We start from the raw sequence: 14,113 nt of genomic DNA, 5'->3' as shown, positions 1-14,113 counted from the left end.
ACGCTCACTCACACACAGACATTAACACACTCACACACACACACTAACACACACACACTCACACACATACCGAGACAGTAACACACTCACACATACACAGAGACAGTAACACACACACACACGCACACACAGTACCACACTCTCACACACACAGACACGAACACACTCTCTCACACACACACAGACAATAACACACTCTCACACACACAGACACTGACACACACACAGAGCTCACGCATACATGAACACACACACAGTAACACACTCATGCAATAACACACACACAGTAACACACACACATACATTAACACACACATACAGTAATACACTCACACATACTTTAACACACACACACAGACAGTAACACACTGACACACATACAGAGACAATAATACACTCACACACACAGACACTGACACACACTCACACACACATACAGAGACAGTAATACACTCACACATGCACTGACACTAACACACTGACAGACACACACAGACAATAATACACTCACACATACATTAATACACACACACAGACAGAGATAGTAATACACTCATACAGACACTAACACACACACATAGTAATACACACAGAGTAATAAACTCAGACAGACACTAACACACACACACATACAGAGACAGTAATACACTCACAGTCACACGTACACTAACCACACCCACACAAACAAACCCCCCACAAACAATCTAACACGTCACACACAACCTAACCCCTCACATACAAACTAACCCATCAAACACAAACTAACCCCTCACACATAAAGTAACGTCTGACGCACAAACTCACCCCTCACACACACACACTAACAACCCCAACACTCACTAACCCCCCTCTCACACATACTAACCTCCCACACACAATACACCCCCCACTACCAACGCAGAATCCCCCACCCCACACACGCACTCAACCCACTCACACACGCACAGTAAATTCCCCTCACACACCCATTTGTGAGGCGTGTGGTGTATTATGTGGCTAACTGGGTTATGGTACACTGAGTATGTGAGGGGTGTGTGGTGTACTGGGTGACTGACTGGGCTATGGTACATTGCGTATGTGAGGCGTGTGTTGTTTACTGGGTGACTGACTGGGCTGTGGTTCATTGCGTATGTGAGGGGTGTGTGGTTTACTGGGTGACTGACTGGGCTATGCTACATTGCGTATGTGAGGGGTGTGTGGTTTACTGGGTGACTGACTGGGCTATGGTTCATTGCGTATGTGAGGGGTGTGTGGTTTACTGGGTGACTGGCTGGGCTATGCTACATTGCGTATGTGGGGATTGCTGGGTGACTGAATGGGCTATGGTACATTGCGTATGTGAGGGGTGTTTGGTTTACTGGGTGTCTACTGAGCTATGGAACGTTGCCTCTGCGAGGAGTGTGTGTTGAATTGTGTGGCTAAGGAATAGGGTACATAGTGTATGTGAGGGGGGGGTGGTGGTGTACAGGGTGACTGACTGGGCTGTGGTACATTGTGTATGTGAGGGGAGTGTGTTTTACTGGATGGTTGACTGGGCTATGGTACATTGCGTGTGTGAGGTATGTGTGGTTTACTCGCTAAAAGACTGCAATATGGTACATTGAGTATGTGAGGGATGTGTGGTGTATTGTGTGGCTGACTGGATTTGGGAAATTGCGTATGTAAGGTGTGTGGAGTATTGTGTGGCTAACTGAGTGATGGTTCATTGCATATGTGAGGGGTGTGTGTTTTACTGGGGGACTGACTGAGCTATGGTACATTGCGTCTGTGTAGAGTGTGTGGTTTACTGGGCGGCAGACTGGGCTATGGTACATTGCGTATGTGAGGGGTGTGTAGTTTACTGGGCGACAGACTGGGCTATGGTAACTTGCGAATGGAAGGGGTGTGTGGTTTACTGGTTGACTGACTAGGCTATGGTACATTGCGTATGTGAGGGGTGCGTGGTCTATTGTGTGGCTAACTGAGCGATGCTACATTTCGTCTGTAATGGGTGTGTGGTGAATTGTTTGGCTAACTGGGCTATGGTACATTGTGCATGTGAGGGGTGTGTGGTCTGCTGGGTCACTGACTGGGCTATGGTACATTGCGTATGTAAGGGGTGTGTGGTTTGCTGGGTCACTGACTGGTCTATGGTACATTTCGTGTGTGAGGGGTGTGTGGTTTGCTGCATGACAGACTGGGCAATGGCACATTGCGTATGTGAGGGGTGTGTGGTTGGCTGGGTGACTTGCTGGGCTATGAAACATTGAGTATGTGAGGGGTGTGTGTTTTGCTGGGTGACTGACTGGGCTATGGTATGTTTCGTATGTGAGAGGTGTGTGGTTTGTTGGTGACTGACTGGGCTGTGGTATATTGCGTGTGTGACGTGTGTGTGGTTTATTCGCTGCAAGGCTGCATATTGGTGCATTGCGTATGTGAGGGAGGTGTGGTGTATTGTGTGGCTAACTGGGCTATGGCACATTGCGTATCTGACGGGTGCGTGGTTTGCTGTGTGACAGACTGGGCTATCGTCCATTTCGTAAGGGAGGGGTGTGTGTTTTGCTGGGTGTCTACTGGGTTATGGTGCTTTTCGTTTATGAGGGGAATGTTGTGAATTGTGTGGCTGACTGGGCTATGGTACATTTCGTATGTGAGGGGGGCTGTATAGTTGGGTGACTGACTGGGCTATGGTACATTACGTCTGTGAGGGGTGTGTGGTTTGATGGGTGACTGACTGGGATATGGTACATTGCTAATGTGAGGGTTGAGTGGTTTGCTGGGTAACTGACCTAGCTATGGTCCATTGCGTATGTGAGGGGTGTGTGGTTTGCTGGGTGACTGACTGTGCTGTAGTATATTTCGTATGTGAGAGTTGTGTGGTTAACTGAGTGACTGACAGGGTAATGGTACATTGCGTATGTGAGGGGTGTGTGGTTTACAGAGTGACTGACTGGCCCATGGTACATTGCGTCTGTGAAGAGTGTGTGGTTTACTGGGTGACTGACTGGGCAATGGCATATTTCGTATCTGAGGGCTGTGTGGTGTACTGGGTGTCTGACTGGGCAATGGTACATTGCGTATGTGAGGGTTGTGTGGTTACTTGTGTGACTTACTGGTCTATGGTACATTGCGTATGTGAGGGGTGAGAGGTTTGCTGGGAGACTGACTGGGCTATGGTACATTGCGTATGTGAGGGGTGTGTGGTTACTTGGGTGACTGACTGGGCTATGGTATATTGCGTATGTGAGGGGTGTGTGCTTTTCTGGGAGACTGACGGGGCTGTGGTACATTGCGGAAGTGAGGTGTGTGTGGTTTGCTGGGTGACTGACTGGGCTGTCGTACATTGCGCATGTGTGGGGTGTACGGTTTACTGGGTGACTGACTGGGCTATGGTACATTGCGTATGTGAGGGGTGTGTGGTTTACAGAGTGACTGTTGGCCCATGGTACTTGCGTCTGTGAAGAGTGTGTGGTTGACTGGGTGACTGACTGGGCAATGGCATATTTCGTATCTGAGGGGTGTGTGGTGTACTGGGTGTCTGACTGGGCTATGGTACTTTGCGTATGTGAGGGTTGTGTTGTTACTTGGGTGACTGACTGGGCGATGGTATAATGCGTATGTGAGTGGTGTGTGGTTTACTGGGTTACTGACTCGACTATGGTACATTGCAGATGTGATGGGTGTATTGTTTGCTGGGTGACTTGCTGGACTATGGTGCATTGCGTCTGTGAGAGGTGTGTGGTTTACTGGGTGACTGACTGGGCTATGGTACATTGCGTCTATGAGGGGTCTGTGGTTTCCTGGGTTACTGATTCGACTATGATACATTGCGTATGTGAAGGGTGTGTGGTTTGCTAAGTGACTGACTGGGCTATGGTGCATTTGGCTGTGAGGGGTGTGTGGTTTACTGTGTGACTGACTGGGCTATGGTACATTGCGTATGTGAGGAATGTGTGGTTTGCTGGGTAACTGACTTGGCTATGGTACATTGCGTATGTGAGGGTTGTGTAGTTTACTGAGTGACTGACTGGGATATGGTACATTGCGTATGTGAAAGGTGTGTGGTGTACTGGGTTACTGACTCGACTGTGGTACACTGCATATATGAGGGGGGGGTGGTTTGCTGGGTGACTGTCTGGGCTTTGGTACATTGCGTTTGTGGCAGGTGTGTGGTGTATTGTGTGTCTCACTGGGCTATGGTACATTGCGTATGTGAGAGGTGAAGGGTTTGCTGGGTGACTGCCTAGGCTATGGTACACTGCGTATGTGAGGGGTGTGTGGTTTGCTGTGTGACTTGCTGGGCTATCGTCCAGTCCGTATGTGAGGGTTGTGTGGTTTATTGAGTGACTGACTGGGCTATGGTACTTTGCGTATCTGAGAGGTGTGTGGATTACTGGGTGACTGACTGGGATATGGTACAATGCGTATGTGAGGGGTGTGTGGTTAGCTGGGTGACTGCCTGTTGAATGGTACATTGAGTATGTGAGGGGTGTGTGGTTGGCTTGGTGACTGACTGGGCTGTGGCACATTGCGTATGTGAGGGGTGTGTGGTTTGCTGGGTGACTGACTGGGCTATGGCACATTGCGTATGTGAGGGGTGTGTGGTTTGCTGGGTGACTGACTGGGCTATGGCACATTGCGTATGTGAGGGGTGTGTGGTGTACTGGGTTACTGACTCGACTGTGGTACACTGCATATATGAGGGGGGGGTGGTTTGCTGGGTGACTGTCTGGGCTTTGGTACATTGCGTTTGTGGCAGGTGTGTGCTTTATTGTGTGTCTCACTGGGCTATGGTACATTGCGTATGTGAGAGGTGAAGGGTTTGCTGGGTGACTGCCTAGGCTATGGTACACTGCGTATGTGAGGGGTGTGTGGTTTGCTGTGTGACTTGCTGGGCTATCGTCCAGTCCGTATGTGAGGGTTGTGTGGTTTATTGAGTGACTGACTGGGCTATGGTACTTTGCGTATCTGAGAGGTGTGTGGATTACTGGGTGACTGACTGGGATATGGTACAATGCGTATGTGAGGGGTGTGTGGTTAGCTGGGTGACTGCCTGTTGAATGGTACATTGAGTATGTGAGGGGTGTGTGGTTTGCTTGGTGACTGACTGGGCTGTGGCACATTGCGTATGTGAGGGGTGTGTGATTTGCTGGGTGACTGACTGGGCTATGGCACATTGCGTATGTGAGGGGTGTGTGGTTTACTGGGTGGCTGACTGGACTGTGGTACATTGCATATGTGAGGGTTGTGTGGTTTGCTGGGTGACTGACTGGGCTATGGTACATTGCGTATGTGAGTGGTGTGTGGTTTACTGGGTTACTGACTCGACTATGGTACATTGCAGATGTGATGGGTGTGTGGTTTGCTGGGTGACTGTCTTGGCTGTGGTACATTGCGTATGTGAGAGGTGTGTGGTTTACTGGGTGACTGACTGGGCTATGGTCCATTGCGTAAGTGAGGGGTGTGTGGTTTGCTGTGTGACTTGCTGGACTATGGTGCATTGCGTCTGTGAGGGGTGTGTGGTGTATTGTGTGGATAACTGGGCTTTGGTAAATTGCGTATTTGAGGGGTGTATGGTTTACTGGGTGACTGACTGCGCTATGGTCCACTGCGTATATGAGGGGTGTGTGGTTTGCTGTGTGACTTGCTGGGCTATGGTGCATTGCGTCTGTGAGGGGTGTGTGGTTTACTGGGTGACTGACTGGGCTATGGTACAATGCGTCTGTGAGGGGTCTGTGGTTTACTGGGTTACTGATTCGACTCTGGTACATTGCATATGTGAAAGGTGTGTGGTTTGCTGGGTGACTGACTGGGATGTGGTACATTGCGTATGTGAGGGGCGCTTGGTTTGCTGTGTGACTTGCTGGGCTATCGTCCATTGCGTATGTGAAGGTTGTGTGGTTTACTGAGTGACTGACTGGGCTATGGTACATTTGACTGTGAGGGGTGTGTGGTTTACTGTGTGACTGACTGGGCTATGGTACATTGCGTATGTGAGAGGTGTTTGGTTTGCTGGGTAACTGACTTGGCTATGGTACATTGCGTATGTGAGGGTTGTGTAGTTTGCTGGGCAGCTGACTGGGCTATCGTCCAATGCGTATGTGAGGGTTGTGTGGGTTACTGAGTGACTGACTGGGCTATGGTACATTGCGTATGTGAGAGGTGTGTGGTATACTGGGTGACTGACTGGGCTGTGGTACATTGCGTATGTGAGGGGTGTGTGGTTTACTGGGTTACTGACTCGATTGTGGTACACTGCATATATGAGGGATGTGTGGTTTGCTGGGTGACTGTCTGTGCTATGGTACATTGCGTGTGTGAGAGGTGTGTGGTGTATTGTGTGTCTCACTGTGCAATGGTACATTACGTATGTGAGGGGTGTGTGGTTTGCTGTGTGACTTGCTGGGCTATCGTCCATTGCGTATGTGAGGGTTGTGTCGTTTGCTGGGTAACTGATTGGGCTATGGTACATTGCGTATGAGAGGGTGTGTGGTTTGCTGGGTAAATGGCTGGGCTATCGTCCATTGGGTATTTGAGGGTTGTGTGGTTTACTGAGTGACTGACTGGGCTAAGGTACAATGCGTTTGTGAGAGGCGTGTGGATTACTGGGTGACTGACTGGGCTGTGGTACATTACGTATGTGAGGGGTGTGTGGTTTGCTGGGTGACTGCCTGTTGAATGGTACATTGAGTATGTGAGGGGTGTGTGGTTTGCTGGGTGACTGACTGGGCTATGGCACATTGCGTATGTGAGGGGTGTGTGGTTTACTGGGTGACCGAATGGACTGTGGTACATTGCATATGTGAGGGTTGTGTGGTTTGCTGGATGACTGACTGGGCTATGGCACATTGCGTATGTGAGTCGTGTTGGTTTAGTGGGTTACTGACTCGACTATGGTACATTGCAGATGTGATGGGTGTGTGGTTTTGGGTGACTGTCTGGGCTGTGGTACATTGCGTATGTGAGAGGTGTGTGGTTTACTGGGTGACTGACTGTGCTATGGTACATTGCGTATGTGAGGGGTGAGTGGTTTGCTGGGTGACTGTCTGGGTTATGGTACATTGCGTGTGTGATGCGTGTGTGGTGTATTGTGTGGATAACTGGGCTTTGGTACATTGCGTACTTGAGGGGTGTATGTTTTACTGAGTCACTGACTGGGCTATGGTCCATTGCGTATGTGAGGGGTGTGTGGTTTGCTGTGTGACTTGCTGAGCTATGGTGTATTGCGTCTGTGAGGAGTGTGTGGCTTACTGGGTGACTGACTGGGCAATGGTATATTGCGTATGTGAGGGGTCTGTGGTTTACTGGGTTACTGATTCGACTATGGTACATTGCATATGTGAAGGGTGTGTGGTTTGCTTGGTGACTGACTGGGCTGTGGTACATTGCGTATGTGAGTGGTGTGTGGTTTGCTGTGTGACTTGCTGGGCTATCGTCCATTGCGTATGTGATGGTTGTGTGGTTTACTGATTGACTGACTGGGCTATGGTACATTTGACTGTGAGGGGTGTGTGGTTTACTGTGTGACTGACTGGGCTATGGTACATTGCGTATGTGAGACGTGTTTGGTTTGCTGGGTTACTGACTGGGCTATGGTACGTTGCGGATGTGAGGGGTGGGTGGTTTGCTGGGTTGCTGATTGGGCTATCGTCCAATGCGTATGTGATGGTTGTGTGGTTTACTGAGTGACTGACTGGGCTATGGTACATTTGACTGTGAGGGGTGTTTGGTTTACTGAGTGGCTGTCTGGGCTATGGTACATTGCGTATGTGAGAGGTGTGTGGTATACTGGGTGACTGACTGGGCTGTGGTACATTGCGTATGTGAGGGGTGTGTGGTTTGCTGGGTGACTGCATGATCAATGGTACATTGCGTATGTGAGGGGTGTGTGGTTTGCTGGGTGACTGACTTGACTATGGTACATTTCATATGTGAGGGGTGTGTGGTTTGCTTGGTGACTGACTGGGCTGTAGTATATTGCGTATGTGAGGGGTGTGTGGTTTGCAGGGTGACTGACTGGGCTATGGTACATTGCGTATGTGAAGGGTGTGTGCTTTACTGGGTAACTGAATGGGCTATGTTACATTGCGTCTGTGAGGGGTGTGTGGTCTATTGTGTGGCTATCTGAGCGATGTTTCATTGCATGTGTGAGGTGTGTGTGCTTTGTTGGGCGACTGACTGGGCTATGGTACATTGAGTATGTGAGGGGTGAGTGGTTTGCTGGGTGATTGCCTGGGTTATGGTAGATTGCGTGTGTGATGCGTGTGTTGTGCATTCTGTGGCTCAATGTGCTATGGTACATTGAGTGTGTGATGAGTGTGTGGTGTATTGTGTGGATAACAGGGCTATTATACATTGCGGATGTGAGGGGGGTGTGGTTTACTGGGTGACTTGCTGGGCTATGGTACATTGCGTATGTGAGGGGGGGGGTGTTTACTTGGGTGACTGACTGGGCAATGGTACATTGCGCATGTGAGGAGTACGTGGTTTACTGGGTGACTGACTGTGCTATCGTCCATTGCGTATGTGAGGGGTGTGTGTTTTACTTGGTGTCTGACTTGGCTGTGGTGCATTGCGTATGTGAGGGGTGTGTGGTTTGCTGGGTGACTGACTGGGCTGTGATACATTGTGTATGTGAGGGGTGTGTGGTTTACTGGGATACTGACACGACTACGGTACATTGCATATGTGAGGGGTAAGTGGTTTGCTGTGTGACTGCCGCGACTACGGTACATTGCATATGTGAGGGGTGTGTGGTTTGCTGTGTGACTTGCTGGGTAATCGTCCATTGCGTATGTGAGGGTTGTGTGGTTTACTGAGTGACTGACTGGGCGATGATACTTTGGGTCTGTGAGGGGTGTGTGTATTACTGGGTGACTGACTGGCTGATGGTACATTGCGGAAGTGAGGGGTATGTGGATTACTGGGTGACTGACTGGGCTATGGTACATTGCGTATGTGAGAGGTGTTTGGTTTGCTGGGTAACTGACTGGGCTATGGTACATTGCGTATGTGAGAGGTGTGTGGTATACTGGGTGACTGACTGGGCTATGGTACATTGCGTATGTGGGGGTGTGTGGTTTGCTGGGTGACTGACTGGGCTGTGGCACATTGCGGATGTTAGAGGTGTGTGGTTTACTGGGTGACTGACTGGTCTGTTGTACTTTGTGTATGTGAGAGGTGTGTGGTTTGCTGGGTGACAACCTGTTCAATGGTACATTGCGTATGTGATGCGTGTGTGGTGTATTGTGTGGATAACTGGGCTTTGGTACATTGAGTATGTGAGGGGTGTGTGGTTTGCTGGGTGACTGACTGGGCTATGGCACATTGCGTATGTGAGGGGTGTGTGGTTTACTGGGTGACCGAATGGACTGTGGTACATTGCATATGTGAGGGTTGTGTGGTTTGCTGGATGACTGACTGGGCTATGGCACATTGCGTATGTGAGTCGTGTGTGGTTTAGTGGGTTACTGACTCGACTATGGTACATTGCAGATGTGATGGGTGTGTGGTTTTGGGTGACTGTCTGGGCTGTGGTACATTGCGTATGTGAGAGGTGTGTGGTTTACTGGGTGACTGACTGTGCTATGGTACATTGCGTATGTGAGGGGTGAGTGGTTTGCTGGGTGACTGTCTGGGTTATGGTACATTGCGTGTGTGATGCGTGTTTGGTGTATTGTGTGGATAACTGGGCTTTGGTACATTGCGTACTTGAGGGGTGTATGTTTTACTGAGTCACTGACTGGGCTATGGTCCATTGCGTATATGAGGGGTGTGTGGTTTGCTGTGTGACTTGCTGAGCTATGGTGTATTGCGTCTGTGAGGAGTGTGTGGCTTACTGGGTGACTGACTGGGCAATGGTATATTGCGTATGTGAGGGGTCTGTGGTTTACTGGGTTACTGATTCGACTATGGTACATTGCATATGTGAAGGGTGTGTGGTTTGCTTGGCGACTGACTGGGCTGTGGTACATTGCGTATGTGAGTGGTGTGTGGTTTGCTGTGTGACTTGCTGGGCTATCGTCCATTGCGTATGTGATGGTTGTGTGGTTTACTGATTGACTGACTGGGCTATGGTACATTTGACTGTGAGGGGTGTGTGGTTTACTGTGTGACTGACTGGGCTATGGTACATTGCGTATGTGAGACGTGTTTGGTTTGCTGGGTTACTGACTGGGCTATGGTACGTTGCGGATGTGAGGGCTGGGTGGTTTGCTGGGTTGCTGATTGGGCTATCGCCCAATGCGTATGTGATGGTTGTGTGGTTTACTGAGTGACTGACTGGGCTATGGTACATTTGACTGTGAGGGGTGTTTGGTTTACTGAGTGACTGTCTGGGCTATGGTACATTGCGTATGTGAGAGGTGTGTGGTATACTGGGTGACTGACTGGGCTGTGGTACATTGCGTATGTGAGGGGAGTGTGGTTTGCTGGGTGACTGCATGATCAATGGTACATTGCGTATGTGAGGGGTGTGTGGTTTGCTGGGTGACTGACTTGACTATGGTACATTTCATATGTGAGGGGTGTGTGGTTTGCTTGGTGACTGACTGGGCTGTAGTATATTGCGTATGTGAGGGGTGTGTGGTTTGCAGGGTGACTGACTGGGCTATGGTACATTGCGTATGTGAGGGGTGTGTGCTTTACTGGGTAACTGAATGGGCTATGTTACATTGCGTCTGTGAGGGGTGTGTGGTCTATTGTGTGGCTATCTGAGCGATGTTTCATTGCATGTGTGAGGTGTGTGTGCTTTGTTGGGCGACTGACTGGGCTATGGTACATTGAGTATGTGAGGGGTGAGTGGTTTGCTGGGTGATTGCCTGGGTTATGGTATATTGCGTGTGTGATGCGTGTGTTGTGCATTCTGTGGCTCAATGTGCTATGGTACATTGAGTGTGTGATGAGTGTGTGGTGTATTGTGTGGATAACAGGTCTATTATACTTTGCGGATGTGAGGGGGGTGTGGTTTACTGGGTGACTTGCTGGGCTATGGTACATTGCGTATGTGAGGGGGGGGGGTGTTTACTTGGGTGACTGACTGGGCAATGGTACATTGCGCAAGTGAGGAGTACGTGGTTTACTGGGTGACTGACTGTGCTATCGTCCATTGCGTATGTGAGGGGTGTGTGTTTTACTTGGTGTCTGACTTGGCTGTGGTGCATTGCGTATGTGAGGGGTGTGTGGTTTGCTGGGTGACTGACTGGGCTGTGATACATTGTGTATGTGAGGGGTGTGTGGTTTACTGGGATACTGACACGACTACGGTACATTGCATATGTGAGGGGTAAGTGGTTTGCTGTGTGACTGCCGCGGCTACGGTACATTGCATATGTGAGGGGTGTGTGGTTTGCTGTGTGACTTGCTGGGTAATCGTCCTTTGCGTATGTGAGGGTTGTGTGGTTTACTGAGTGACTGACTGGGCGATGATACTTTGGGTCTGTGAGGGGTGTGTGTATTACTGGGTGACTGACTGGCTGATGGTACATTGCGGAAGTGAGGGGTATGTGGATTACTGGGTGACTGACTGGGCTATGGTACATTGCGTATGTGAGAGGTGTTTGGTTTGCTGCGTAACTGACAGGGCTATGGTACATTGCGTATGTGAGAGGTGTGTGGTATACTGGGTGACTGACTGGGCTATGCTACATTGCGTATGTGGGAGTGTGTGGTTTGCTGGGTGACTGACTGGGCTGTGGCACATTGCGGATGTTAGAGGTGTGTGGTTTACTGGGTGACTGACTGGTCTGTTGTACTTTGTGTATGTGAGGGGTGTGTGGTTTGCTGGGTGACAACCTGTTCAATGGTACATTGCGTATGTGATGCGTGTGTGGTGTATTGTGTGGATAACTGGGCTTTGGTACATTGCGTATTTGAGGGGTGTATGGTTTACTGGGTGACTGACTGGGCTATGGTACATTGGGCCTGTGAGGGGTGTTAGGCTTACTGGGTGAGTGACTGGGCTATCGTCCATTGCGTATGTGAGGGGTGTGTGTTTTACTGGGTGGCTGACTTGGCTGAGGTGCATTGCTGATGTGAGGGGTGTGTGTATTACTGGGTGACTGACTGGGCTATGGTACATTGTGTATGTGAGGGGTGTGTGGTTTACTAGGTGAATGACTAGCCGATGGTAAATTGCGAAATTGAGGGTTATGTGGTTTACTGGGTTCCTGATTCGACAATGGTACATTGCATATGTGAGTGGTGTGTGGTTTGCTGGATGACTGACTGGGCTGTGGCACATTGCGTATGTGTGTGGTGTGTGGTTTGCTGGATGACTGACTGGGTGTGTACATTGCGTATGTGAGGGGTGTGTGGTTTGCTGTGTGACTTGCTGGGCTGTGGTATATTGCGTCTGTCAGGGGAGTGTGGTTTACTGGGTGACTGACTGGCCGATGGTTCATTGCGGAAGTGAGGGGTGTGTAGTTTACTGGGTTACTGACTCGACTATGGTACATTGCATATGTGAGGGGTGTGTGGTTTGTTGGGTGAGTTACTGGGCTGTGGTACATTACGTCTGTGAGAGGTGTGTGGTTTACTGGGTGACTGACTGTGCTGTGGTACATTGCATGTGTGAGGGGTGTGTGTTTTGCTGGGTGACTGACTGGCTATGGTACATTGCGTATGTGAGGGGTGAGTGGTTTGCTGGGTGACTGCCTAGGCTATGGTACATTGCGTATGTGAGGGGTGTGTGGTTTGCTGTGCGACTTGCTGGGCAATGGTATATTGCGTCTGTGAGGGGTGTGTGGTTTACTGGGTTACTGACTCGACTATGGTACATTGCATATGTGAGGGGTGTGTGGTTTGCGGGGTGACTATCTGGGATATGGTACATTGCGTATGTGAGGGGTGTGTGGTTTGCTGTGTGACTTGATGGGCTATCGTCCATTGCGTATGTGAGGGTTATGTGGTTTACTGAGTGACTGACTGGGCTATGGTACATTGGGTCTGTGAGGGGTGTGTGGATTACTGGGTGACTGCTGGGCTATGGTACATTGCGTATGTGAGAGGTGTGTGGTTTGCTGGGTAACTGATTGTCTATCGTCCATTGCCTATGTGAAGGTTGTGTGCTTTACAGAGTGACTAACTGGGCTGTGGTAAATTGCGTGCGTGAAGGGTGTGTGGTTAACTGGGTTACTGACTCGACTATGATACATTGCATATGTGATGGGTGTGTGGTTTGCTGGGTTACTGACAGGGCTGTGGAACATTACGTCTGTGAGAGGTGGGTGGTTTACTGGGTGACTGACTGGTCTGTTGTACTTTGTGTATGTGAGCAGTGTGTGGTTTGCTGGGTGACTACCTGTTCAATGGTACATTGCGTATGTGAGGGGTGTGTGGTTTGCTGGGTGACTGCATGATCAATGGTACATTGCGTATGTGAGGGGTGTGTGGTTTGCTGGGTGACTGACTTGACTATGGTACATTTCATATGTGAGGGGTGTGTGGTTTGCTTGGTGACTGACTGGGCTGTAGTATATTGCGTATGTGAGGGGTGTGTGGTTTGCAGGGTGACTGACTGGGCTATGGTACTTTGCGTATGTGAGGGGTGTGTGCTTTACTGGGTAACTGAATGGGCTATGTTACATTGCGTCTGTGAGGGGTGTGTGGTCTATTGTGTGGCTATCTGAGCGATGTTTCATTGCATGTGTGAGGTGTGTGTGCTTTGTTGGGCGACTGACTGGGCTATGGTACGTTGAGTATGTGAGGGGTGAGTGGTTTGCTGTGTGATTGCCTGGGTTATGGTATATTGCGTGTGTGATGCGTGTGTTGTGCATTCTGTGGCTCAATGTGCTATGGTACATTGAGTGTGTGATGAGTGTGTGGTGTATTGTGTGGATAACAGGGCTATTATACATTGCGTATGTGAGGGGGGTGTGGCTTACTGGGTGACTTGCTGGGCTATGGTACATTGCGTATGTGAGGGGGGGTGTTTACTTGGGTGACTGACTGGGCAATGGTACATTGCGCATGTGAGGAGTACGTGGTTTACTGGGTGACTGACTGTGCTATCGTCCATTGCGTATGTGAGGGGTGTGTGTTTTACTTGGTGTCTGACTTGGCTGTGGTGCATTGCGTATGTGAGGGGTGTGTGGTTTGCTGGGTGACTGACTGGGCTGTGATACATTGTGTATGT

Source organism: Scyliorhinus torazame, chromosome 20, assembly GCF_047496885.1.
Source record: "Scyliorhinus torazame isolate Kashiwa2021f chromosome 20, sScyTor2.1, whole genome shotgun sequence".
NCBI lineage: Eukaryota > Metazoa > Chordata > Chondrichthyes > Carcharhiniformes > Scyliorhinidae > Scyliorhinus > Scyliorhinus torazame.
Note: the sequence above shows the minus strand (reverse complement) of the source record.